This window comes from Rhinoderma darwinii, assembly GCF_050947455.1.
Source record: "Rhinoderma darwinii isolate aRhiDar2 chromosome 5 unlocalized genomic scaffold, aRhiDar2.hap1 SUPER_5_unloc_15, whole genome shotgun sequence".
In the NCBI taxonomy this organism is placed as follows: Eukaryota; Metazoa; Chordata; class Amphibia; order Anura; family Rhinodermatidae; genus Rhinoderma; species Rhinoderma darwinii.
In genome coordinates, this window is record NW_027461771.1 from 70518 (window position 1) to 96334 (window position 25817).

Here is a 25817-nt window from a genome sequence, read left to right on the forward strand (position 1 = left end):
TGGTCAGTGCTGCTCAGCAGGCAGCACTGGACTGGACTGGATTACAGCTGATACAAGGTGTGAAGGAACAAGGGGTGGCTGTGGGCATGCACTTGCTGCCGCTGCCAGTGTTTATCTGCATGGCAGCAGGGCATTTGGGCGTTGCCAGGAAGGCGTTTTTATGTCGATTCCTCCTCTTTCAGCACTGCATTGTGGTGCAAGCAAAAGAAGCAAATCCTGTCTGGCTTCCTCTCCGGCCTTTATTCACCTCCCGTGTAGCTGTGAGTGTGTGAGCCTGCAGGGCCCCATGGAATTGCCTAGAAGTAGGCTGAATCGCTGCAAGGGCTGAACAGCAGTATCGGGCAGGCTCGGGCAACGCGCGGCCCGTTCGGGTTATCGCTTCTCGGCCTTTTGGCTAAGATCAAGTGTAGTATCTGTTCTTATCAGTTTAATATCTGATACGTCCCCTATCTGGGGACCATATATTAAATGGATTTTTAGAACAGGGAGATGGAAATAGAGCTTGCTCTGTCCACTCCACGCATTGACCTGGTATTGCAGTATTTTCAGGACCGGTGCACCCTTTCCTTATGTGTTGACTAAAAGCAGATTCCAAAAGTGTTTTTTGTCTTTGCTATTGTTTCTGTCTTTCTGAAGGGATCTCCCCTTTTAATCCCATTATTTCAACACCTGTTGGACAATGCATGAGTGATAATGAGCTCATTGATTAAATGCAATTAATGAATAGATTGCCACCTCTTGTTGTGTGTCGTCTGTGTTTCTGTGTTTCCGGCATTTCACATTGGAACACCTCATTCACCTTCCTTGTCTTCTCTCCGCCCTCCCTTTTAGGTAAGTTAAAGAGCTGCACCTGAGCCAGCCACTGATTGATTGATTGATTGATTGATTGATTGATTGATTGATTGATTGATTGATTGATGCAGCACAACAGTCAAATAGTGGAGTGGAGTAGGGGAACAGCAAACAGCCAATAAAGCAGCCCGCCCGCTCGCCTGCCCGCCACAATGGACCTACCTGTGTACACTAGATGGATGTGATGGAATGTACTGTCGTCCCTACATTTCAAGAAGAAGTAAGAATTGCAGTTGCAACAAAGCCTTGCTTGCCTACAAAGAGAGCAGCAATTTGGATTTGTTACTATGTTACCTAGAAGAATAACAAACTGTGCAAGGATGGAGGTTGTAGGAGCAAGGAGAAGTTGTCTGTAAAGTTGGTGGATGCCTATTTTCCATTTTGCAGTCCCTTGTCTCCCTCTTGTGGCCTCCTGGAGGCAACTAGCTGTGCAAAAAAAAGACAGCCTGGCGGCCGGCTGTTGCAGTGTTGCCCTCTCAGGCAACACTGAGTGACTGACTGAGCCTCACCGTCTTATATAAAGTTCAGACGGAACTTTGCACGTGTCATAGTGGAGCCCTCAGGATTCCAGAGCCAGCTTTCTGACATCATAATGGGGCCTCAGAGATAAAAGCCTGGGCCCAGGCAGTGTTGGTCAGTGCTGCTCAGCAGGCAGCACTGGACTGGACTGGATTACAGCTGATACAAGGTGTGAAGGAACAAGGGGTGGCTGTGGGCATGCACTTGCTGCCGCTGCCAGTGTTTATCTGCATGGCAGCAGGGCATTTGGGCGTTGCCAGGAAGGCGTTTTTATGTAGATTCCTCCTCTTTCAGCACTGCATTGTGGTGCAAGCAAAAGAAGCAAATCCTGTCTGGCTTCCTCTCCGGCCTTTATTCACCTCCCGTGTAGCTGTGAGTGTGTGAGCCTGCAGGGCCCCATGGAATTGCCTAGAAGTAGGCTGAATCGCTGCAAGGGCTGAACAGCAGTATCGGGCAGGCTCGGGCAACGCGCGGCCCGTTCGGGTTATCGCTTCTCGGCCTTTTGGCTAAGATCAGGTGTAGTATCTGTTCTTATCAGTTTAATATCTGATACGTCCCCTATCTGGGGACCATATATTAAATGGATTTTTAGAACAGGGAGATGGAAATAGAGCTTGCTCTGTCCACTCCACGCATTGACCTGGTATTGCAGTATTTCCAGGACCGGTGCACCCTTTCCTTATGTGTTGACTAAAAGCAGATTCCAAAAGTGTTTTTTGTCTTTGCTATTGTTTCTGTCTTTCTGAAGGGATCTCCCCTTTTAATCCCATTATTTCAACACCTGTTGGACAATGCATGAGTGATAATGAGCTCATTGATTAAATGCAATTAATGAATAGATTGCCACCTCTTGTTGTGTGTCGTCTGTGTTTCTGTGTTTCCGGCATTTCACATTGGAACACCTCATTCACCTTCCTTGTCTTCTCTCCGCCCTCCCTTTTAGGTAAGTTAAAGAGCTGCACCTGAGCCAGCCACTGATTGATTGATTGATTGATTGATTGATTGATTGATTGATTGATTGATTGATTGATGCAGCACAACAGTCAAATAGTGGAGTGGAGTAGGGGAACAGCAAACAGCCAATAAAGCAGCCCGCCCGCTCGCCTGCCCGCCACAATGGACCTACCTGTGTACACTAGATGGATGTGATGGAATGTACTGTCGTCCCTACATTTCAAGAAGAAGTAAGAATTGCAGTTGCAACAAAGCCTTGCTTGCCTACAAAGAGAGCAGCAATTTGGATTTGTTACTATGTTACCTAGAAGAATAACAAACTGTGCAAGGATGGAGGTTGTAGGAGCAAGGAGAAGTTGTCTGTAAAGTTGGTGGATGCCTATTTTCCATTTTGCAGTCCCTTGTCTCCCTCTTGTGGCCTCCTGGAGGCAACTAGCTGTGCAAAAAAAAGACAGCCTGGCGGCCGGCTGTTGCAGTGTTGCCCTCTCAGGCAACACTGAGTGACTGACTGAGCCTCACCGTCTTATATAAAGTTCAGACGGAACTTTGCACGTGTCATAGTGGAGCCCTCAGGATTCCAGAGCCAGCTTTCTGACATCATAATGGGGCCTCAGAGATAAAAGCCTGGGCCCAGGCAGTGTTGGTCAGTGCTGCTCAGCAGGCAGCACTGGACTGGACTGGATTACAGCTGATACAAGGTGTGAAGGAACAAGGGGTGGCTGTGGGCATGCACTTGCTGCCGCTGCCAGTGTTTATCTGCATGGCAGCAGGGCATTTGGGCGTTGCCAGGAAGGCGTTTTTATGTAGATTCCTCCTCTTTCAGCACTGCATTGTGGTGCAAGCAAAAGAAGCAAATCCTGTCTGGCTTCCTCTCCGGCCTTTATTCACCTCCCGTGTAGCTGTGAGTGTGTGAGCCTGCAGGGCCCCATGGAATTGCCTAGAAGTAGGCTGAATCGCTGCAAGGGCTGAACAGCAGTATCGGGCAGGCTCGGGCAACGCGCGGCCCGTTCGGGTTATCGCTTCTCGGCCTTTTGGCTAAGATCAAGTGTAGTATCTGTTCTTATCAGTTTAATATCTGATACGTCCCCTATCTGGGGACCATATATTAAATGGATTTTTAGAACAGGGAGATGGAAATAGAGCTTGCTCTGTCCACTCCACGCATTGACCTGGTATTGCAGTATTTCCAGGACCGGTGCACCCTTTCCTTATGTGTTGACTAAAAGCAGATTCCAAAAGTGTTTTTTGTCTTTGCTATTGTTTCTGTCTTTCTGAAGGGATCTCCCCTTTTAATCCCATTATTTCAACACCTGTTGGACAATGCATGAGTGATAATGAGCTCATTGATTAAATGCAATTAATGAATAGATTGCCACCTCTTGTTGTGTGTCGTCTGTGTTTCTGTGTTTCCGGCATTTCACATTGGAACACCTCATTCACCTTCCTTGTCTTCTCTCCGCCCTCCCTTTTAGGTAAGTTAAAGAGCTGCACCTGAGCCAGCCACTGATTGATTGATTGATTGATTGATTGATTGATTGATTGATTGATTGATTGATTGATGCAGCACAACAGTCAAATAGTGGAGTGGAGTAGGGGAACAGCAAACAGCCAATAAAGCAGCCCGCCCGCTCGCCTGCCCGCCACAATGGACCTACCTGTGTACACTAGATGGATGTGATGGAATGTACTGTCGTCCCTACATTTCAAGAAGAAGTAAGAATTGCAGTTGCAACAAAGCCTTGCTTGCCTACAAAGAGAGCAGCAATTTGGATTTGTTACTATGTTACCTAGAAGAATAACAAACTGTGCAAGGATGGAGGTTGTAGGAGCAAGGAGAAGTTGTCTGTAAAGTTGGTGGATGCCTATTTTCCATTTTGCAGTCCCTTGTCTCCCTCTTGTGGCCTCCTGGAGGCAACTAGCTGTGCAAAAAAAAGACAGCCTGGCGGCCGGCTGTTGCAGTGTTGCCCTCTCAGGCAACACTGAGTGACTGACTGAGCCTCACCGTCTTATATAAAGTTCAGACGGAACTTTGCACGTGTCATAGTGGAGCCCTCAGGATTCCAGAGCCAGCTTTCTGACATCATAATGGGGCCTCAGAGATAAAAGCCTGGGCCCAGGCAGTGTTGGTCAGTGCTGCTCAGCAGGCAGCACTGGACTGGACTGGATTACAGCTGATACAAGGTGTGAAGGAACAAGGGGTGGCTGTGGGCATGCACTTGCTGCCGCTGCCAGTGTTTATCTGCATGGCAGCAGGGCATTTGGGCGTTGCCAGGAAGGCGTTTTTATGTAGATTCCTCCTCTTTCAGCACTGCATTGTGGTGCAAGCAAAAGAAGCAAATCCTGTCTGGCTTCCTCTCTGGCCTTTATTCACCTCCCGTGTAGCTGTGAGTGTGTGAGCCTGCAGGGCCCCATGGAATTGCCTAGAAGTAGGCTGAATCGCTGCAAGGGCTGAACAGCAGTATCGGGCAGGCTCGGGCAACGCGCGGCCCGTTCGGGTTATCGCTTCTCGGCCTTTTGGCTAAGATCAAGTGTAGTATCTGTTCTTATCAGTTTAATATCTGATACGTCCCCTATCTGGGGAACATATATTAAATGGATTTTTAGAACAGGGAGATGGAAATAGAGCTTGCTCTGTCCACTCCACGCATTGACCTGGTATTGCAGTATTTCCAGGACCGGTGCACCCTTTCCTTATGTGTTGACTAAAAGCAGATTCCAAAAGTGTTTTTTGTCTTTGCTATTGTTTCTGTCTTTCTGAAGGGATCTCCCCTTTTAATCCCATTATTTCAACACCTGTTGGACAATGCATGAGTGATAATGAGCTCATTGATTAAATGCAATTAATGAATAGATTGCCACCTCTTGTTGTGTGTCGTCTGTGTTTCTGTGTTTCCGGCATTTCACATTGGAACACCTCATTCACCTTCCTTGTCTTCTCTCCGCCCTCCCTTTTAGGTAAGTTAAAGAGCTGCACCTGAGCCAGCCACTGATTGATTGATTGATTGATTGATTGATTGATTGATTGATTGATTGATTGATTGATGCAGCACAACAGTCAAATAGTGGAGTGGAGTAGGGGAACAGCAAACAGCCAATAAAGCAGCCCGCCCGCTCGCCTGCCCGCCACAATGGACCTACCTGTGTACACTAGATGGATGTGATGGAATGTACTGTCGTCCCTACATTTCAAGAAGAAGTAAGAATTGCAGTTGCAACAAAGCCTTGCTTGCCTACAAAGAGAGCAGCAATTTGGATTTGTTACTATGTTACCTAGAAGAATAACAAACTGTGCAAGGATGGAGGTTGTAGGAGCAAGGAGAAGTTGTCTGTAAAGTTGGTGGATGCCTATTTTCCATTTTGCAGTCCCTTGTCTCCCTCTTGTGGCCTCCTGGAGGCAACTAGCTGTGCAAAAAAAAGACAGCCTGGCGGCCGGCTGTTGCAGTGTTGCCCTCTCAGGCAACACTGAGTGACTGACTGAGCCTCACCGTCTTATATAAAGTTCAGACGGAACTTTGCACGTGTCATAGTGGAGCCCTCAGGATTCCAGAGCCAGCTTTCTGACATCATAATGGGGCCTCAGAGATAAAAGCCTGGGCCCAGGCAGTGTTGGTCAGTGCTGCTCAGCAGGCAGCACTGGACTGGACTGGATTACAGCTGATACAAGGTGTGAAGGAACAAGGGGTGGCTGTGGGCATGCACTTGCTGCCGCTGCCAGTGTTTATCTGCATGGCAGCAGGGCATTTGGGCGTTGCCAGGAAGGCGTTTTTATGGTAGATTCCTCCTCTTTCAGCACTGCATTGTGGTGCAAGCAAAAGAAGCAAATCCTGTCTGGCTTCCTCTCCGGCCTTTATTCACCTCCCGTGTAGCTGTGAGTGTGTGAGCCTGCAGGGCCCCATGGAATTGCCTAGAAGTAGGCTGAATCGCTGCAAGGGCTGAACAGCAGTATCGGGCAGGCTCGGGCAACGCGCGGCCCGTTCGGGTTATCGCTTCTCGGCCTTTTGGCTAAGATCAAGTGTAGTATCTGTTCTTATCAGTTTAATATCTGATACGTCCCCTATCTGGGGACCATATATTAAATGGATTTTTAGAACAGGGAGATGGAAATAGAGCTTGCTCTGTCCACTCCACGCATTGACCTGGTATTGCAGTATTTCCAGGACCGGTGCACCCTTTCCTTATGTGTTGACTAAAAGCAGATTCCAAAAGTGTTTTTTGTCTTTGCTATTGTTTCTGTCTTTCTGAAGGGATCTCCCCTTTTAATCCCATTATTTCAACACCTGTTGGACAATGCATGAGTGATAATGAGCTCATTGATTAAATGCAATTAATGAATAGATTGCCACCTCTTGTTGTGTGTCGTCTGTGTTTCTGTGTTTCCGGCATTTCACATTGGAACACCTCATTCACCTTCCTTGTCTTCTCTCCGCCCTCCCTTTTAGGTAAGTTAAAGAGCTGCACCTGAGCCAGCCACTGATTGATTGATTGATTGATTGATTGATTGATTGATTGATTGATTGATTGATGCAGCACAACAGTCAAATAGTGGAGTGGAGTAGGGGAACAGCAAACAGCCAATAAAGCAGCCCGCCCGCTCGCCTGCCCGCCACAATGGACCTACCTGTGTACACTAGATGGATGTGATGGAATGTACTGTCGTCCCTACATTTCAAGAAGAAGTAAGAATTGCAGTTGCAACAAAGCCTTGCTTGCCTACAAAGAGAGCAGCAATTTGGATTTGTTACTATGTTACCTAGAAGAATAACAAACTGTGCAAGGATGGAGGTTGTAGGAGCAAGGAGAAGTTGTCTGTAAAGTTGGTGGATGCCTATTTTCCATTTTGCAGTCCCTTGTCTCCCTCTTGTGGCCTCCTGGAGGCAACTAGCTGTGCAAAAAAAAGACAGCCTGGCGGCCGGCTGTTGCAGTGTTGCCCTCTCAGGCAACACTGAGTGACTGACTGAGCCTCACCGTCTTATATAAAGTTCAGACGGAACTTTGCACGTGTCATAGTGGAGCCCTCAGGATTCCAGAGCCAGCTTTCTGACATCATAATGGGGCCTCAGAGATAAAAGCCTGGGCCCAGGCAGTGTTGGTCAGTGCTGCTCAGCAGGCAGCACTGGACTGGACTGGATTACAGCTGATACAAGGTGTGAAGGAACAAGGGGTGGCTGTGGGCATGCACTTGCTGCCGCTGCCAGTGTTTATCTGCATGGCAGCAGGGCATTTGGGCGTTGCCAGGAAGGCGTTTTTATGTAGATTCCTCCTCTTTCAGCACTGCATTGTGGTGCAAGCAAAAGAAGCAAATCCTGTCTGGCTTCCTCTCCGGCCTTTATTCACCTCCCGTGTAGCTGTGAGTGTGTGAGCCTGCAGGGCCCCATGGAATTGCCTAGAAGTAGGCTGAATCGCTGCAAGGGCTGAACAGCAGTATCGGGCAGGCTCGGGCAACGCGCGGCCCGTTCGGGTTATCGCTTCTCGGCCTTTTGGCTAAGATCAAGTGTAGTATCTGTTCTTATCAGTTTAATATCTGATACGTCCCCTATCTGGGGACCATATATTAAATGGATTTTTAGAACAGGGAGATGGAAATAGAGCTTGCTCTGTCCACTCCACGCATTGACCTGGTATTGCAGTATTTCCAGGACCGGTGCACCCTTTCCTTATGTGTTGACTAAAAGCAGATTCCAAAAGTGTTTTTTGTCTTTGCTATTGTTTCTGTCTTTCTGAAGGGATCTCCCCTTTTAATCCCATTATTTCAACACCTGTTGGACAATGCATGAGTGATAATGAGCTCATTGATTAAATGCAATTAATGAATAGATTGCCACCTCTTGTTGTGTGTCGTCTGTGTTTCTGTGTTTCCGGCATTTCACATTGGAACACCTCATTCACCTTCCTTGTCTTCTCTCCGCCCTCCCTTTTAGGTAAGTTAAAGAGCTGCACCTGAGCCAGCCACTGATTGATTGATTGATTGATTGATTGATTGATTGATTGATTGATTGATTGATTGATGCAGCACAACAGTCAAATAGTGGAGTGGAGTAGGGGAACAGCAAACAGCCAATAAAGCAGCCCGCCCGCTCGCCTGCCCGCCACAATGGACCTACCTGTGTACACTAGATGGATGTGATGGAATGTACTGTCGTCCCTACATTTCAAGAAGAAGTAAGAATTGCAGTTGCAACAAAGCCTTGCTTGCCTACAAAGAGAGCAGCAATTTGGATTTGTTACTATGTTACCTAGAAGAATAACAAACTGTGCAAGGATGGAGGTTGTAGGAGCAAGGAGAAGTTGTCTGTAAAGTTGGTGGATGCCTATTTTCCATTTTGCAGTCCCTTGTCTCCCTCTTGTGGCCTCCTGGAGGCAACTAGCTGTGCAAAAAAAAGACAGCCTGGCGGCCGGCTGTTGCAGTGTTGCCCTCTCAGGCAACACTGAGTGACTGACTGAGCCTCACCGTCTTATATAAAGTTCAGACGGAACTTTGCACGTGTCATAGTGGAGCCCTCAGGATTCCAGAGCCAGCTTTCTGACATCATAATGGGGCCTCAGAGATAAAAGCCTGGGCCCAGGCAGTGTTGGTCAGTGCTGCTCAGCAGGCAGCACTGGACTGGACTGGATTACAGCTGATACAAGGTGTGAAGGAACAAGGGGTGGCTGTGGGCATGCACTTGCTGCCGCTGCCAGTGTTTATCTGCATGGCAGCAGGGCATTTGGGCGTTGCCAGGAAGGCGTTTTTATGTAGATTCCTCCTCTTTCAGCACTGCATTGTGGTGCAAGCAAAAGAAGCAAATCCTGTCTGGCTTCCTCTCCGGCCTTTATTCACCTCCCGTGTAGCTGTGAGTGTGTGAGCCTGCAGGGCCCCATGGAATTGCCTAGAAGTAGGCTGAATCGCTGCAAGGGCTGAACAGCAGTATCGGGCAGGCTCGGGCAACGCGCGGCCCGTTCGGGTTATCGCTTCTCGGCCTTTTGGCTAAGATCAAGTGTAGTATCTGTTCTTATCAGTTTAATATCTGATACGTCCCCTATCTGGGGACCATATATTAAATGGATTTTTAGAACAGGGAGATGGAAATAGAGCTTGCTCTGTCCACTCCACGCATTGACCTGGTATTGCAGTATTTCCAGGACCGGTGCACCCTTTCCTTATGTGTTGACTAAAAGCAGATTCCAAAAGTGTTTTTTGTCTTTGCTATTGTTTCTGTCTTTCTGAAGGGATCTCCCCTTTTAATCCCATTATTTCAACACCTGTTGGACAATGCATGAGTGATAATGAGCTCATTGATTAAATGCAATTAATGAATAGATTGCCACCTCTTGTTGTGTGTCGTCTGTGTTTCTGTGTTTCCGGCATTTCACATTGGAACACCTCATTCACCTTCCTTGTCTTCTCTCCGCCCTCCCTTTTAGGTAAGTTAAAGAGCTGCACCTGAGCCAGCCACTGATTGATTGATTGATTGATTGATTGATTGATTGATTGATTGATTGATTGATTGATGCAGCACAACAGTCAAATAGTGGAGTGGAGTAGGGGAACAGCAAACAGCCAATAAAGCAGCCCGCCCGCTCGCCTGCCCGCCACAATGGACCTACCTGTGTACACTAGATGGATGTGATGGAATGTACTGTCGTCCCTACATTTCAAGAAGAAGTAAGAATTGCAGTTGCAACAAAGCCTTGCTTGCCTACAAAGAGAGCAGCAATTTGGATTTGTTACTATGTTACCTAGAAGAATAACAAACTGTGCAAGGATGGAGGTTGTAGGAGCAAGGAGAAGTTGTCTGTAAAGTTGGTGGATGCCTATTTTCCATTTTGCAGTCCCTTGTCTCCCTCTTGTGGCCTCCTGGAGGCAACTAGCTGTGCAAAAAAAAGACAGCCTGGCGGCCGGCTGTTGCAGTGTTGCCCTCTCAGGCAACACTGAGTGACTGACTGAGCCTCACCGTCTTATATAAAGTTCAGACGGAACTTTGCACGTGTCATAGTGGAGCCCTCAGGATTCCAGAGCCAGCTTTCTGACATCATAATGGGGCCTCAGAGATAAAAGCCTGGGCCCAGGCAGTGTTGGTCAGTGCTGCTCAGCAGGCAGCACTGGACTGGACTGGATTACAGCTGATACAAGGTGTGAAGGAACAAGGGGTGGCTGTGGGCATGCACTTGCTGCCGCTGCCAGTGTTTATCTGCATGGCAGCAGGGCATTTGGGCGTTGCCAGGAAGGCGTTTTTATGTAGATTCCTCCTCTTTCAGCACTGCATTGTGGTGCAAGCAAAAGAAGCAAATCCTGTCTGGCTTCCTCTCTGGCCTTTATTCACCTCCCGTGTAGCTGTGAGTGTGTGAGCCTGCAGGGCCCCATGGAATTGCCTAGAAGTAGGCTGAATCGCTGCAAGGGCTGAACAGCAGTATCGGGCAGGCTCGGGCAACGCGCGGCCCGTTCGGGTTATCGCTTCTCGGCCTTTTGGCTAAGATCAAGTGTAGTATCTGTTCTTATCAGTTTAATATCTGATACGTCCCCTATCTGGGGACCATATATTAAATGGATTTTTAGAACAGGGAGATGGAAATAGAGCTTGCTCTGTCCACTCCACGCATTGACCTGGTATTGCAGTATTTCCAGGACCGGTGCACCCTTTCCTTATGTGTTGACTAAAAGCAGATTCCAAAAGTGTTTTTTGTCTTTGCTATTGTTTCTGTCTTTCTGAAGGGATCTCCCCTTTTAATCCCATTATTTCAACACCTGTTGGACAATGCATGAGTGATAATGAGCTCATTGATTAAATGCAATTAATGAATAGATTGCCACCTCTTGTTGTGTGTCGTCTGTGTTTCTGTGTTTCCGGCATTTCACATTGGAACACCTCATTCACCTTCCTTGTCTTCTCTCCGCCCTCCCTTTTAGGTAAGTTAAAGAGCTGCACCTGAGCCAGCCACTGATTGATTGATTGATTGATTGATTGATTGATTGATTGATTGATTGATTGATTGATTGATGCAGCACAACAGTCAAATAGTGGAGTGGAGTAGGGGAACAGCAAACAGCCAATAAAGCAGCCCGCCCGCTCGCCTGCCCGCCACAATGGACCTACCTGTGTACACTAGATGGATGTGATGGAATGTACTGTCGTCCCTACATTTCAAGAAGAAGTAAGAATTGCAGTTGCAACAAAGCCTTGCTTGCCTACAAAGAGAGCAGCAATTTGGATTTGTTACTATGTTACCTAGAAGAATAACAAACTGTGCAAGGATGGAGGTTGTAGGAGCAAGGAGAAGTTGTCTGTAAAGTTGGTGGATGCCTATTTTCCATTTTGCAGTCCCTTGTCTCCCTCTTGTGGCCTCCTGGAGGCAACTAGCTGTGCAAAAAAAAGACAGCCTGGCGGCCGGCTGTTGCAGTGTTGCCCTCTCAGGCAACACTGAGTGACTGACTGAGCCTCACCGTCTTATATAAAGTTCAGACGGAACTTTGCACGTGTCATAGTGGAGCCCTCAGGATTCCAGAGCCAGCTTTCTGACATCATAATGGGGCCTCAGAGATAAAAGCCTGGGCCCAGGCAGTGTTGGTCAGTGCTGCTCAGCAGGCAGCACTGGACTGGACTGGATTACAGCTGATACAAGGTGTGAAGGAACAAGGGGTGGCTGTGGGCATGCACTTGCTGCCGCTGCCAGTGTTTATCTGCATGGCAGCAGGGCATTTGGGCGTTGCCAGGAAGGCGTTTTTATGTAGATTCCTCCTCTTTCAGCACTGCATTGTGGTGCAAGCAAAAGAAGCAAATCCTGTCTGGCTTCCTCTCCGGCCTTTATTCACCTCCCGTGTAGCTGTGAGTGTGTGAGCCTGCAGGGCCCCATGGAATTGCCTAGAAGTAGGCTGAATCGCTGCAAGGGCTGAACAGCAGTATCGGGCAGGCTCGGGCAACGCGCGGCCCGTTCGGGTTATCGCTTCTCGGCCTTTTGGCTAAGATCAAGTGTAGTATCTGTTCTTATCAGTTTAATATCTGATACGTCCCCTATCTGGGGACCATATATTAAATGGATTTTTAGAACAGGGAGATGGAAATAGAGCTTGCTCTGTCCACTCCACGCATTGACCTGGTATTGCAGTATTTCCAGGACCGGTGCACCCTTTCCTTATGTGTTGACTAAAAGCAGATTCCAAAAGTGTTTTTTGTCTTTGCTATTGTTTCTGTCTTTCTGAAGGGATCTCCCCTTTTAATCCCATTATTTCAACACCTGTTGGACAATGCATGAGTGATAATGAGCTCATTGATTAAATGCAATTAATGAATAGATTGCCACCTCTTGTTGTGTGTCGTCTGTGTTTCTGTGTTTCCGGCATTTCACATTGGAACACCTCATTCACCTTCCTTGTCTTCTCTCCGCCCTCCCTTTTAGGTAAGTTAAAGAGCTGCACCTGAGCCAGCCACTGATTGATTGATTGATTGATTGATTGATTGATTGATTGATTGATTGATTGATTGATTGATGCAGCACAACAGTCAAATAGTGGAGTGGAGTAGGGGAACAGCAAACAGCCAATAAAGCAGCCCGCCCGCTCGCCTGCCCGCCACAATGGACCTACCTGTGATGTGATGGAATGTACTGTCGTCCCTACATTTCAAGAAGAAGTAAGAATTGCAGTTGCAACAAAGCCTTGCTTGCCTACAAAGAGAGCAGCAATTTGGATTTGTTACTATGTTACCTAGAAGAATAACAAACTGTGCAAGGATGGAGGTTGTAGGAGCAAGGAGAAGTTGTCTGTAAAGTTGGTGGATGCCTATTTTCCATTTTGCAGTCCCTTGTCTCCCTCTTGTGGCCTCCTGGAGGCAACTAGCTGTGCAAAAAAAAGACAGCCTGGCGGCCGGCTGTTGCAGTGTTGCCCTCTCAGGCAACACTGAGTGACTGACTGAGCCTCACCGTCTTATATAAAGTTCAGACGGAACTTTGCACGTGTCATAGTGGAGCCCTCAGGATTCCAGAGCCAGCTTTCTGACATCATAATGGGGCCTCAGAGATAAAAGCCTGGGCCCAGGCAGTGTTGGTCAGTGCTGCTCAGCAGGCAGCACTGGACTGGACTGGATTACAGCTGATACAAGGTGTGAAGGAACAAGGGGTGGCTGTGGGCATGCACTTGCTGCCGCTGCCAGTGTTTATCTGCATGGCAGCAGGGCATTTGGGCGTTGCCAGGAAGGCGTTTTTATGTAGATTCCTCCTCTTTCAGCACTGCATTGTGGTGCAAGCAAAAGAAGCAAATCCTGTCTGGCTTCCTCTCCGGCCTTTATTCACCTCCCGTGTAGCTGTGAGTGTGTGAGCCTGCAGGGCCCCATGGAATTGCCTAGAAGTAGGCTGAATCGCTGCAAGGGCTGAACAGCAGTATCGGGCAGGCTCGGGCAACGCGCGGCCCGTTCGGGTTATCGCTTCTCGGCCTTTTGGCTAAGATCAAGTGTAGTATCTGTTCTTATCAGTTTAATATCTGATACGTCCCCTATCTGGGGACCATATATTAAATGGATTTTTAGAACAGGGAGATGGAAATAGAGCTTGCTCTGTCCACTCCACGCATTGACCTGGTATTGCAGTATTTCCAGGACCGGTGCACCCTTTCCTTATGTGTTGACTAAAAGCAGATTCCAAAAGTGTTTTTTGTCTTTGCTATTGTTTCTGTCTTTCTGAAGGGATCTCCCCTTTTAATCCCATTATTTCAACACCTGTTGGACAATGCATGAGTGATAATGAGCTCATTGATTAAATGCAATTAATGAATAGATTGCCACCTCTTGTTGTGTGTCGTCTGTGTTTCTGTGTTTCCGGCATTTCACATTGGAACACCTCATTCACCTTCCTTGTCTTCTCTCCGCCCTCCCTTTTAGGTAAGTTAAAGAGCTGCACCTGAGCCAGCCACTGATTGATTGATTGATTGATTGATTGATTGATTGATTGATTGATTGATTGATTGATTGATGCAGCACAACAGTCAAATAGTGGAGTGGAGTAGGGGAACAGCAAACAGCCAATAAAGCAGCCCGCCCGCTCGCCTGCCCGCCACAATGGACCTACCTGTGTACACTAGATGGATGTGATGGAATGTACTGTCGTCCCTACATTTCAAGAAGAAGTAAGAATTGCAGTTGCAACAAAGCCTTGCTTGCCTACAAAGAGAGCAGCAATTTGGATTTGTTACTATGTTACCTAGAAGAATAACAAACTGTGCAAGGATGGAGGTTGTAGGAGCAAGGAGAAGTTGTCTGTAAAGTTGGTGGATGCCTATTTTCCATTTTGCAGTCCCTTGTCTCCCTCTTGTGGCCTCCTGGAGGCAACTAGCTGTGCAAAAAAAAGACAGCCTGGCGGCCGGCTGTTGCAGTGTTGCCCTCTCAGGCAACACTGAGTGACTGACTGAGCCTCACCGTCTTATATAAAGTTCAGACGGAACTTTGCACGTGTCATAGTGGAGCCCTCAGGATTCCAGAGCCAGCTTTCTGACATCATAATGGGGCCTCAGAGATAAAAGCCTGGGCCCAGGCAGTGTTGGTCAGTGCTGCTCAGCAGGCAGCACTGGACTGGACTGGATTACAGCTGATACAAGGTGTGAAGGAACAAGGGGTGGCTGTGGGCATGCACTTGCTGCCGCTGCCAGTGTTTATCTGCATGGCAGCAGGGCATTTGGGCGTTGCCAGGAAGGCGTTTTTATGTAGATTCCTCCTCTTTCAGCACTGCATTGTGGTGCAAGCAAAAGAAGCAAATCCTGTCTGGCTTCCTCTCCGGCCTTTATTCACCTCCCGTGTAGCTGTGAGTGTGTGAGCCTGCAGGGCCCCATGGAATTGCCTAGAAGTAGGCTGAATCGCTGCAAGGGCTGAACAGCAGTATCGGGCAGGCTCGGGCAACGCGCGGCCCGTTCGGGTTATCGCTTCTCGGCCTTTTGGCTAAGATCAAGTGTAGTATCTGTTCTTATCAGTTTAATATCTGATACGTCCCCTATCTGGGGACCATATATTAAATGGATTTTTAGAACAGGGAGATGGAAATAGAGCTTGCTCTGTCCACTCCACGCATTGACCTGGTATTGCAGTATTTCCAGGACCGGTGCACCCTTTCCTTATGTGTTGACTAAAAGCAGATTCCAAAAGTGTTTTTTGTCTTTGCTATTGTTTCTGTCTTTCTGAAGGGATCTCCCCTTTTAATCCCATTATTTCAACACCTGTTGGACAATGCATGAGTGATAATGAGCTCATTGATTAAATGCAATTAATGAATAGATTGCCACCTCTTGTTGTGTGTCGTCTGTGTTTCTGTGTTTCCGGCATTTCACATTGGAACACCTCATTCACCTTCCTTGTCTTCTCTCCGCCCTCCCTTTTAGGTAAGTTAAAGAGCTGCACCTGAGCCAGCCACTGATTGATTGATTGATTGATTGATTGATTGATTGATTGATTGATTGATTGATTGATTGATTGATGCAGCACAACAGTCAAATAGTGGAGTGGAGTAGGGGAACAGCAAACAGCCAATAAAGCAGCCCGCCCGCTCGCCTGCCCGCCACAATGGACCTACCTGTGTACACTAGATGGATGTGATGGAATGTACTGTCGTCCCTACATTTCAAGAAGAAGTAAGAATTGCAGTTGCAACAAAGCCTTGCTTGCCTACAAAGAGAGCAGCAATTTGGATTTGTTACTATGTTACCTAGAAGAATAACAAACTGTGCAAGGATGGAGGTTGTAGGAGCAAGGAGAAGTTGTCTGTAAAGTTGGTGGATGCCTATTTTCCATTTTGCAGTCCCTTGTCTCCCTCTTGTGGCCTCCTGGAGGCAACTAGCTGTGCAAAAAAAAGACAGCCTGGCGGCCGGCTGTTGCAGTGTTGCCCTCTCAGGCAACACTGAGTGACTGACTGAGCCTCACCGTCTTATATAAAGTTCAGACGGAACTTTGCACGTGTCATAGTGGAGCCCTCAGGATTCCAGAGCCAGCTTTCTGACATCATAATGGGGCCTCAGAGATAAAAGCCTGGGCCCAGGCAGTGTTGGTCAGTGCTGCTCAGCAGGCAGCACTGGACTGGACTGGATTACAGCTGATACAAGGTGTGAAGGAACAAGGGGTGGCTGTGGGCATGCACTTGCTGCCGCTGCCAGTGTTTATCTGCATGGCAGCAGGGCATTTGGGCGTTGCCAGGAAGGCGTTTTTATGTAGATTCCTCCTCTTTCAGCACTGCATTGTGGTGCAAGCAAAAGAAGCAAATCCTGTCTGGCTTCCTCTCCGGCCTTTATTCACCTCCCGTGTAGCTGTGAGTGTGTGAGCCTGCAGGGCCCCATGGAATTGCCTAGAAGTAGGCTGAATCGCTGCAAGGGCTGAACAGCAGTATCGGGCAGGCTCGGGCAACGCGCGGCCCGTTCGGGTTATCGCTTCTCGGCCTTTTGGCTAAGATCAAGTGTAGTATCTGTTCTTATCAGTTTAATATCTGATACGTCCCCTATCTGGGGACCATATATTAAATGGATTTTTAGAACAGGGAGATGGAAATAGAGCTTGCTCTGTCCACTCCACGCATTGACCTGGTATTGCAGTATTTCCAGGACCGGTGCACCCTTTCCTTATGTGTTGACTAAAAGCAGATTCCAAAAGTGTTTTTTGTCTTTGCTATTGTTTCTGTCTTTCTGAAGGGATCTCCCCTTTTAATCCCATTATTTCAACACCTGTTGGACAATGCATGAGTGATAATGAGCTCATTGATTAAATGCAATTAATGAATAGATTGCCACCTCTTGTTGTGTGTCGTCTGTGTTTCTGTGTTTCCGGCATTTCACATTGGAACACCTCATTCACCTTCCTTGTCTTCTCTCCGCCCTCCCTTTTAGGTAAGTTAAAGAGCTGCACCTGAGCCAGCCACTGATTGATTGATTGATTGATTGATTGATTGATTGATTGATTGATTGATTGATTGATTGATGCAGCACAACAGTCAAATAGTGGAGTGGAGTAGGGGAACAGCAAACAGCCAATAAAGCAGCCCGCCCGCTCGCCTGCCCGCCACAATGGACCTACCTGTGTACACTAGATGGATGTGATGGAATGTACTGTCGTCCCTACATTTCAAGAAGAAGTAAGAATTGCAGTTGCAACAAAGCCTTGCTTGCCTACAAAGAGAGCAGCAATTTGGATTTGTTACTATGTTACCTAGAAGAATAACAAACTGTGCAAGGATGGAGGTTGTAGGAGCAAGGAGAAGTTGTCTGTAAAGTTGGTGGATGCCTATTTTCCATTTTGCAGTCCCTTGTCTCCCTCTTGTGGCCTCCTGGAGGCAACTAGCTGTGCAAAAAAAAGACAGCCTGGCGGCCGGCTGTTGCAGTGTTGCCCTCTCAGGCAACACTGAGTGACTGACTGAGCCTCACCGTCTTATATAAAGTTCAGACGGAACTTTGCACGTGTCATAGTGGAGCCCTCAGGATTCCAGAGCCAGCTTTCTGACATCATAATGGGGCCTCAGAGATAAAAGCCTGGGCCCAGGCAGTGTTGGTCAGTGCTGCTCAGCAGGCAGCACTGGACTGGACTGGATTACAGCTGATACAAGGTGTGAAGGAACAAGGGGTGGCTGTGGGCATGCACTTGCTGCCGCTGCCAGTGTTTATCTGCATGGCAGCAGGGCATTTGGGCGTTGCCAGGAAGGCGTTTTTATGTAGATTCCTCCTCTTTCAGCACTGCATTGTGGTGCAAGCAAAAGAAGCAAATCCTGTCTGGCTTCCTCTCCGGCCTTTATTCACCTCCCGTGTAGCTGTGAGTGTGTGAGCCTGCAGGGCCCCATGGAATTGCCTAGAAGTAGGCTGAATCGCTGCAAGGGCTGAACAGCAGTATCGGGCAGGCTCGGGCAACGCGCGGCCCGTTCGGGTTATCGCTTCTCGGCCTTTTGGCTAAGATCAAGTGTAGTATCTGTTCTTATCAGTTTAATATCTGATACGTCCCCTATCTGGGGACCATATATTAAATGGATTTTTAGAACAGGGAGATGGAAATAGAGCTTGCTCTGTCCACTCCACGCATTGACCTGGTATTGCAGTATTTCCAGGACCGGTGCACCCTTTCCTTATGTGTTGACTAAAAGCAGATTCTAAAAGTGTTTTTTGTCTTTGCTATTGTTTCTGTCTTTCTGAAGGGATCTCCCCTTTTAATCCCATTATTTCAACACCTGTTGGACAATGCATGAGTGATAATGAGCTCATTGATTAAATGCAATTAATGAATAGATTGCCACCTCTTGTTGTGTGTCGTCTGTGTTTCTGTGTTTCCGGCATTTCACATTGGAACACCTCATTCACCTTCCTTGTCTTCTCTCCGCCCTCCCTTTTAGGTAAGTTAAAGAGCTGCACCTGAGCCAGCCACTGATTGATTGATTGATTGATTGATTGATTGATTGATTGATTGATTGATGCAGCACAACAGTCAAATAGTGGAGTGGAGTAGGGGAACAGCAAACAGCCAATAAAGCAGCCCGCCCGCTCGCCTGCCCGCCACAATGGACCTACCTGTGTACACTAGATGGATGTGATGGAATGTACTGTCGTCCCTACATTTCAAGAAGAAGTAAGAATTGCAGTTGCAACAAAGCCTTGCTTGCCTACAAAGAGAGCAGCAATTTGGATTTGTTACTATGTTACCTAGAAGAATAACAAACTGTGCAAGGATGGAGGTTGTAGGAGCAAGGAGAAGTTGTCTGTAAAGTTGGTGGATGCCTATTTTCCATTTTGCAGTCCCTTGTCTCCCTCTTGTGGCCTCCTGGAGGCAACTAGCTGTGCAAAAAAAAGACAGCCTGGCGGCCGGCTGTTGCAGTGTTGCCCTCTCAGGCAACACTGAGTGACTGACTGAGCCTCACCGTCTTATATAAAGTTCAGACGGAACTTTGCACGTGTCATAGTGGAGCCCTCAGGATTCCAGAGCCAGCTTTCTGACATCATAATGGGGCCTCAGAGATAAAAGCCTGGGCCCAGGCAGTGTTGGTCAGTGCTGCTCAGCAGGCAGCACTGGACTGGACTGGATTACAGCTGATACAAGGTGTGAAGGAACAAGGGGTGGCTGTGGGCATGCACTTGCTGCCGCTGCCAGTGTTTATCTGCATGGCAGCAGGGCATTTGGGCGTTGCCAGGAAGGCGTTTTTATGTAGATTCCTCCTCTTTCAGCACTGCATTGTGGTGCAAGCAAAAGAAGCAAATCCTGTCTGGCTTCCTCTCCGGCCTTTATTCACCTCCCGTGTAGCTGTGAGTGTGTGAGCCTGCAGGGCCCCATGGAATTGCCTAGAAGTAGGCTGAATCGCTGCAAGGGCTGAACAGCAGTATCGGGCAGGCTCGGGCAACGCGCGGCCCGTTCGGGTTATCGCTTCTCGGCCTTTTGGCTAAGATCAAGTGTAGTATCTGTTCTTATCAGTTTAATATCTGATACGTCCCCTATCTGGGGACCATATATTAAATGGATTTTTAGAACAGGGAGATGGAAATAGAGCTTGCTCTGTCCACTCCACGCATTGACCTGGTATTGCAGTATTTCCAGGACCGGTGCACCCTTTCCTTATGTGTTGACTAAAAGCAGATTCCAAAAGTGTTTTTTGTCTTTGCTATTGTTTCTGTCTTTCTGAAGGGATCTCCCCTTTTAATCCCATTATTTCAACACCTGTTGGACAATGCATGAGTGATAATGAGCTCATTGATTAAATGCAATTAATGAATAGATTGCCACCTCTTGTTGTGTGTCGTCTGTGTTTCTGTGTTTCCGGCATTTCACATTGGAACACCTCATTCACCTTCCTTGTCTTCTCTCCGCCCTCCCTTTTAGGTAAGTTAAAGAGCTGCACCTGAGCCAGCCACTGATTGATTGATTGATTGATTGATTGATTGATTGATTGATTGATTGATTGATTGATGCAGCACAACAGTCAAATAGTGGAGTGGAGTAGGGGAACAGCAAACAGCCAATAAAGCAGCCCGCCCGCTCGCCTGCCCGCCACAATGGACCTACCTGTGTACACTAGATGGATGTGATGGAATGTACTGTCGTCCCTACATTTCAAGAAGAAGTAAGAATTGCAGTTGCAACAAAGCCTTGCTTGCCTACAAAGAGAGCAGCAATTTGGATTTGTTACTATGTTACCTAGAAGAATAACAAACTGTGCAAGGATGGAGGTTGTAGGAGCAAGGAGAAGTTGTCTGTAAAGTTGGTGGATGCCTATTTTCCATTTTGCAGTCCCTTGTCTCCCTCTTGTGGCCTCCTGGAGGCAACTAGCTGTGCAAAAAAAAGACAGCCTGGCGGCCGGCTGTTGCAGTGTTGCCCTCTCAGGCAACACTGAGTGACTGACTGAGCCTCACCGTCTTATATAAAGTTCAGACGGAACTTTGCACGTGTCATAGTGGAGCCCTCAGGATTCCAGAGCCAGCTTTCTGACATCATAATGGGGCCTCAGAGATAAAAGCCTGGGCCCAGGCAGTGTTGGTCAGTGCTGCTCAGCAGGCAGCACTGGACTGGACTGGATTACAGCTGATACAAGGTGTGAAGGAACAAGGGGTGGCTGTGGGCATGCACTTGCTGCCGCTGCCAGTGTTTATCTGCATGGCAGCAGGGCATTTGGGCGTTGCCAGGAAGGCGTTTTTATGTAGATTCCTCCTCTTTCAGCACTGCATTGTGGTGCAAGCAAAAGAAGCAAATCCTGTCTGGCTTCCTCTCCGGCCTTTATTCACCTCCCGTGTAGCTGTGAGTGTGTGAGCCTGCAGGGCCCCATGGAATTGCCTAGAAGTAGGCTGAATCGCTGCAAGGGCTGAACAGCAGTATCGGGCAGGCTCGGGCAACGCGCGGCCCGTTCGGGTTATCGCTTCTCGGCCTTTTGGCTAAGATCAAGTGTAGTATCTGTTCTTATCAGTTTAATATCTGATACGTCCCCTATCTGGGGACCATATATTAAATGGATTTTTAGAACAGGGAGATGGAAATAGAGCTTGCTCTGTCCACTCCACGCATTGACCTGGTATTGCAGTATTTCCAGGACCGGTGCACCCTTTCCTTATGTGTTGACTAAAAGCAGATTCCAAAAGTGTTTTTTGTCTTTGCTATTGTTTCTGTCTTTCTGAAGGGATCTCCCCTTTTAATCCCATTATTTCAACACCTGTTGGACAATGCATGAGTGATAATGAGCTCATTGATTAAATGCAATTAATGAATAGATTGCCACCTCTTGTTGTGTGTCGTCTGTGTTTCTGTGTTTCCGGCATTTCACATTGGAACACCTCATTCACCTTCCTTGTCTTCTCTCCGCCCTCCCTTTTAGGTAAGTTAAAGAGCTGCACCTGAGCCAGCCACTGATTGATTGATTGATTGATTGATTGATTGATTGATTGATTGATTGATTGATTGATTGATTGATGCAGCACAACAGTCAAATAGTGGAGTGGAGTAGGGGAACAGCAAACAGCCAATAAAGCAGCCCGCCCGCTCGCCTGCCCGCCACAATGGACCTACCTGTGTACACTAGATGGATGTGATGGAATGTACTGTCGTCCCTACATTTCAAGAAGAAGTAAGAATTGCAGTTGCAACAAAGCCTTGCTTGCCTACAAAGAGAGCAGCAATTTGGATTTGTTACTATGTTACCTAGAAGAATAACAAACTGTGCAAGGATGGAGGTTGTAGGAGCAAGGAGAAGTTGTCTGTAAAGTTGGTGGATGCCTATTTTCCATTTTGCAGTCCCTTGTCTCCCTCTTGTGGCCTCCTGGAGGCAACTAGCTGTGCAAAAAAAAGACAGCCTGGCGGCCGGCTGTTGCAGTGTTGCCCTCTCAGGCAACACTGAGTGACTGACTGAGCCTCACCGTCTTATATAAAGTTCAGACGGAACTTTGCACGTGTCATAGTGGAGCCCTCAGGATTCCAGAGCCAGCTTTCTGACATCATAATGGGGCCTCAGAGATAAAAGCCTGGGCCCAGGCAGTGTTGGTCAGTGCTGCTCAGCAGGCAGCACTGGACTGGACTGGATTACAGCTGATACAAGGTGTGAAGGAACAAGGGGTGGCTGTGGGCATGCACTTGCTGCCGCTGCCAGTGTTTATCTGCATGGCAGCAGGGCATTTGGGCGTTGCCAGGAAGGCGTTTTTATGTAGATTCCTCCTCTTTCAGCACTGCATTGTGGTGCAAGCAAAAGAAGCAAATCCTGTCTGGCTTCCTCTCCGGCCTTTATTCACCTCCCGTGTAGCTGTGAGTGTGTGAGCCTGCAGGGCCCCATGGAATTGCCTAGAAGTAGGCTGAATCGCTGCAAGGGCTGAACAGCAGTATCGGGCAGGCTCGGGCAACGCGCGGCCCGTTCGGGTTATCGCTTCTCGGCCTTTTGGCTAAGATCAAGTGTAGTATCTGTTCTTATCAGTTTAATATCTGATACGTCCCCTATCTGGGGACCATATATTAAATGGATTTTTAGAACAGGGAGATGGAAATAGAGCTTGCTCTGTCCACTCCACGCATTGACCTGGTATTGCAGTATTTCCAGGACCGGTGCACCCTTTCCTTATGTGTTGACTAAAAGCAGATTCCAAAAGTGTTTTTTGTCTTTGCTATTGTTTCTGTCTTTCTGAAGGGATCTCCCCTTTTAATCCCATTATTTCAACACCTGTTGGACAATGCATGAGTGATAATGAGCTCATTGATTAAATGCAATTAATGAATAGATTGACACCTCTTGTTGTGTGTCGTCTGTGTTTCTGTGTTTCCGGCATTTCACATTGGAACACCTCATTCACCTTCCTTGTCTTCTCTCCGCCCTCCCTTTTAGGTAAGTTAAAGAGCTGCACCTGAGCCAGCCACTGATTGATTGATTGATTGATTGATTGATTGATTGATTGATTGATTGATTGATTGATGCAGCACAACAGTCAAATAGTGGAGTGGAGTAGGGGAACAGCAAACAGCCAATAAAGCAGCCCGCCCGCTCGCCTGCCCGCCACAATGGACCTACCTGTGTACACTAGATGGATGTGATGGAATGTACTGTCGTCCCTACATTTCAAGAAGAAGTAAGAATTGCAGTTGCAACAAAGCCTTGCTTGCCTACAAAGAGAGCAGCAATTTGGATTTGTTACTATGTTACCTAGAAGAATAACAAACTGTGCAAGGATGGAGGTTGTAGGAGCAAGGAGAAGTTGTCTGTAAAGTGTGTGGATGCCTATTTTCCATTTTGCAGTCCCTTGTCTCCCTCTTGTGGCCTCCTGGAGGCAACTAGCTGTGCAAAAAAAAGACAGCCTGGCGGCCGGCTGTTGCAGTGTTGCCCTCTCAGGCAACACTGAGTGACTGACTGAGCCTCACCGTCTTATATAAAGTTCAGACGGAACTTTGCACGTGTCATAGTGGAGCCCTCAGGATTCCAGAGCCAGCTTTCTGACATCATAATGGGGCCTCAGAGATAAAAGCCTGGGCCCAGGCAGTGTTGGTCAGTGCTGCTCAGCAGGCAGCACTGGACTGGACTGGATTACAGCTGATACAAGGTGTGAAGGAACAAGGGGTGGCTGTGGGCATGCACTTGCTGCCGCTGCCAGTGTTTATCTGCATGGCAGCAGGGCATTTGGGCGTTGCCAGGAAGGCGTTTTTATGTAGATTCCTCCTCTTTCAGCACTGCATTGTGGTGCAAGCAAAAGAAGCAAATCCTGTCTGGCTTCCTCTCCGGCCTTTATTCACCTCCCGTGTAGCTGTGAGTGTGTGAGCCTGCAGGGCCCCATGGAATTGCCTAGAAGTAGGCTGAATCGCTGCAAGGGCTGAACAGCAGTATTGGGCAGGCTCGGGCAACGCGCGGCCCGTTCGGGTTATCGCTTCTCGGCCTTTTGGCTAAGATCAAGTGTAGTATCTGTTCTTATCAGTTTAATATCTGATACGTCCCCTATCTGGGGACCATATATTAAATGGATTTTTAGAACAGGGAGATGGAAATAGAGCTTGCTCTGTCCACTCCACGCATTGACCTGGTATTGCAGTATTTCCAGGACCGGTGCACCCTTTCCTTATGTGTTGACTAAAAGCAGATTCCAAAAGTGTTTTTTGTCTTTGCTATTGTTTCTGTCTTTCTGAAGGGATCTCCCCTTTTAATCCCATTATTTCAACACCTGTTGGACAATGCATGAGTGATAATGAGCTCATTGATTAAATGCAATTAATGAATAGATTGCCACCTCTTGTTGTGTGTCGTCTGTGTTTCTGTGTTTCCGGCATTTCACATTGGAACACCTCATTCACCTTCCTTGTCTTCTCTCCGCCCTCCCTTTTAGGTAAGTTAAAGAGCTGCACCTGAGCCAGCCACTGATTGATTGATTGATTGATTGATTGATTGATTGATTGATTGATTGATTGATTGATTGATTGATTGATGCAGCACAACAGTCAAATAGTGGAGTGGAGTAGGGGAACAGCAAACAGCCAATAAAGCAGCCCGCCCGCTCGCCTGCCCGCCACAATGGACCTACCTGTGTACACTAGATGGATGTGATGGAATGTACTGTCGTCCCTACATTTCAAGAAGAAGTAAGAATTGCAGTTGCAACAAAGCCTTGCTTGCCTACAAAGAGAGCAGCAATTTGGATTTGTTACTATGTTACCTAGAAGAATAACAAACTGTGCAAGGATGGAGGTTGTAGGAGCAAGGAGAAGTTGTCTGTAAAGTTGGTGGATGCCTATTTTCCATTTTGCAGTCCCTTGTCTCCCTCTTGTGGCCTCCTGGAGGCAACTAGCTGTGCAAAAAAAAGACAGCCTGGCGGCCGGCTGTTGCAGTGTTGCCCTCTCAGGCAACACTGAGTGACTGACTGAGCCTCACCGTCTTATATAAAGTTCAGACGGAACTTTGCACGTGTCATAGTGGAGCCCTCAGGATTCCAGAGCCAGCTTTCTGACATCATAATGGGGCCTCAGAGATAAAAGCCTGGGCCCAGGCAGTGTTGGTCAGTGCTGCTCAGCAGGCAGCACTGGACTGGACTGGATTACAGCTGATACAAGGTGTGAAGGAACAAGGGGTGGCTGTGGGCATGCACTTGCTGCCGCTGCCAGTGTTTATCTGCATGGCAGCAGGGCATTTGGGCGTTGCCAGGAAGGCGTTTTTATGTAGATTCCTCCTCTTTCAGCACTGCATTGTGGTGCAAGCAAAAGAAGCAAATCCTGTCTGGCTTCCTCTCCGGCCTTTATTCACCTCCCGTGTAGCTGTGAGTGTGTGAGCCTGCAGGGCCCCATGGAATTGCCTAGAAGTAGGCTGAATCGCTGCAAGGGCTGAACAGCAGTATCGGGCAGGCTCGGGCAACGCGCGGCCCGTTCGGGTTATCGCTTCTCGGCCTTTTGGCTAAGATCAAGTGTAGTATCTGTTCTTATCAGTTTAATATCTGATACGTCCCCTATCTGGGGACCATATATTAAATGGATTTTTAGAACAGGGAGATGGAAATAGAGCTTGCTCTGTCCACTCCACGCATTGACCTGGTATTGCAGTATTTCCAGGACCGGTGCACCCTTTCCTTATGTGTTGACTAAAAG

General features: G+C 47.8%; 18 non-coding genes across 18 annotated transcripts; all 18 read left to right on the forward strand.

Moving 5' to 3' along the window:
- Nucleotides 1-374: 374 nt before the first annotated feature.
- On the forward strand, nt 375-565 carry LOC142685858 (U2 spliceosomal RNA). Its single transcript, XR_012855297.1, has one exon. It is a non-coding gene; the product is annotated as a U2 spliceosomal RNA (small nuclear RNA).
- A 1292-nt stretch (nt 566-1857) lies between these two features.
- LOC142685865 (U2 spliceosomal RNA) lies at nt 1858-2048 on the forward strand. Its single transcript, XR_012855303.1, has one exon. It is a non-coding gene; the product is annotated as a U2 spliceosomal RNA (small nuclear RNA).
- A 1292-nt stretch (nt 2049-3340) lies between these two features.
- On the forward strand, nt 3341-3531 carry LOC142685901 (U2 spliceosomal RNA). The gene has a single exon (XR_012855332.1). It is a non-coding gene; the product is annotated as a U2 spliceosomal RNA (small nuclear RNA).
- Nucleotides 3532-4823: 1292 nt separating this feature from the next.
- Nucleotides 4824-5014, forward strand: LOC142685862 (U2 spliceosomal RNA). Its single transcript, XR_012855300.1, has one exon. It is a non-coding gene; the product is annotated as a U2 spliceosomal RNA (small nuclear RNA).
- A 1293-nt stretch (nt 5015-6307) lies between these two features.
- LOC142685902 (U2 spliceosomal RNA) lies at nt 6308-6498 on the forward strand. The gene has a single exon (XR_012855333.1). It is a non-coding gene; the product is annotated as a U2 spliceosomal RNA (small nuclear RNA).
- A 1288-nt stretch (nt 6499-7786) lies between these two features.
- LOC142685903 (U2 spliceosomal RNA) lies at nt 7787-7977 on the forward strand. Its single transcript, XR_012855334.1, has one exon. It is a non-coding gene; the product is annotated as a U2 spliceosomal RNA (small nuclear RNA).
- A 1292-nt stretch (nt 7978-9269) lies between these two features.
- On the forward strand, nt 9270-9460 carry LOC142685905 (U2 spliceosomal RNA). Its single transcript, XR_012855335.1, has one exon. It is a non-coding gene; the product is annotated as a U2 spliceosomal RNA (small nuclear RNA).
- A 1292-nt stretch (nt 9461-10752) lies between these two features.
- Nucleotides 10753-10943, forward strand: LOC142685906 (U2 spliceosomal RNA). Its single transcript, XR_012855336.1, has one exon. It is a non-coding gene; the product is annotated as a U2 spliceosomal RNA (small nuclear RNA).
- A 1296-nt stretch (nt 10944-12239) lies between these two features.
- On the forward strand, nt 12240-12430 carry LOC142685907 (U2 spliceosomal RNA). Its single transcript, XR_012855337.1, has one exon. It is a non-coding gene; the product is annotated as a U2 spliceosomal RNA (small nuclear RNA).
- A 1284-nt stretch (nt 12431-13714) lies between these two features.
- LOC142685909 (U2 spliceosomal RNA) lies at nt 13715-13905 on the forward strand. The gene has a single exon (XR_012855339.1). It is a non-coding gene; the product is annotated as a U2 spliceosomal RNA (small nuclear RNA).
- A 1296-nt stretch (nt 13906-15201) lies between these two features.
- On the forward strand, nt 15202-15392 carry LOC142685910 (U2 spliceosomal RNA). The gene has a single exon (XR_012855340.1). It is a non-coding gene; the product is annotated as a U2 spliceosomal RNA (small nuclear RNA).
- A 1300-nt stretch (nt 15393-16692) lies between these two features.
- Nucleotides 16693-16883, forward strand: LOC142685911 (U2 spliceosomal RNA). Its single transcript, XR_012855341.1, has one exon. It is a non-coding gene; the product is annotated as a U2 spliceosomal RNA (small nuclear RNA).
- A 1296-nt stretch (nt 16884-18179) lies between these two features.
- On the forward strand, nt 18180-18370 carry LOC142685912 (U2 spliceosomal RNA). Its single transcript, XR_012855342.1, has one exon. It is a non-coding gene; the product is annotated as a U2 spliceosomal RNA (small nuclear RNA).
- A 1284-nt stretch (nt 18371-19654) lies between these two features.
- On the forward strand, nt 19655-19845 carry LOC142685913 (U2 spliceosomal RNA). Its single transcript, XR_012855343.1, has one exon. It is a non-coding gene; the product is annotated as a U2 spliceosomal RNA (small nuclear RNA).
- A 1292-nt stretch (nt 19846-21137) lies between these two features.
- Nucleotides 21138-21328, forward strand: LOC142685679 (U2 spliceosomal RNA). The gene has a single exon (XR_012855135.1). It is a non-coding gene; the product is annotated as a U2 spliceosomal RNA (small nuclear RNA).
- A 1300-nt stretch (nt 21329-22628) lies between these two features.
- Nucleotides 22629-22819, forward strand: LOC142685680 (U2 spliceosomal RNA). Its single transcript, XR_012855136.1, has one exon. It is a non-coding gene; the product is annotated as a U2 spliceosomal RNA (small nuclear RNA).
- A 1292-nt stretch (nt 22820-24111) lies between these two features.
- LOC142685681 (U2 spliceosomal RNA) lies at nt 24112-24302 on the forward strand. Its single transcript, XR_012855137.1, has one exon. It is a non-coding gene; the product is annotated as a U2 spliceosomal RNA (small nuclear RNA).
- Nucleotides 24303-25606: 1304 nt separating this feature from the next.
- Nucleotides 25607-25797, forward strand: LOC142685682 (U2 spliceosomal RNA). Its single transcript, XR_012855138.1, has one exon. It is a non-coding gene; the product is annotated as a U2 spliceosomal RNA (small nuclear RNA).
- The last annotated feature ends 20 nt before the right edge of the window (nt 25798-25817 follow it).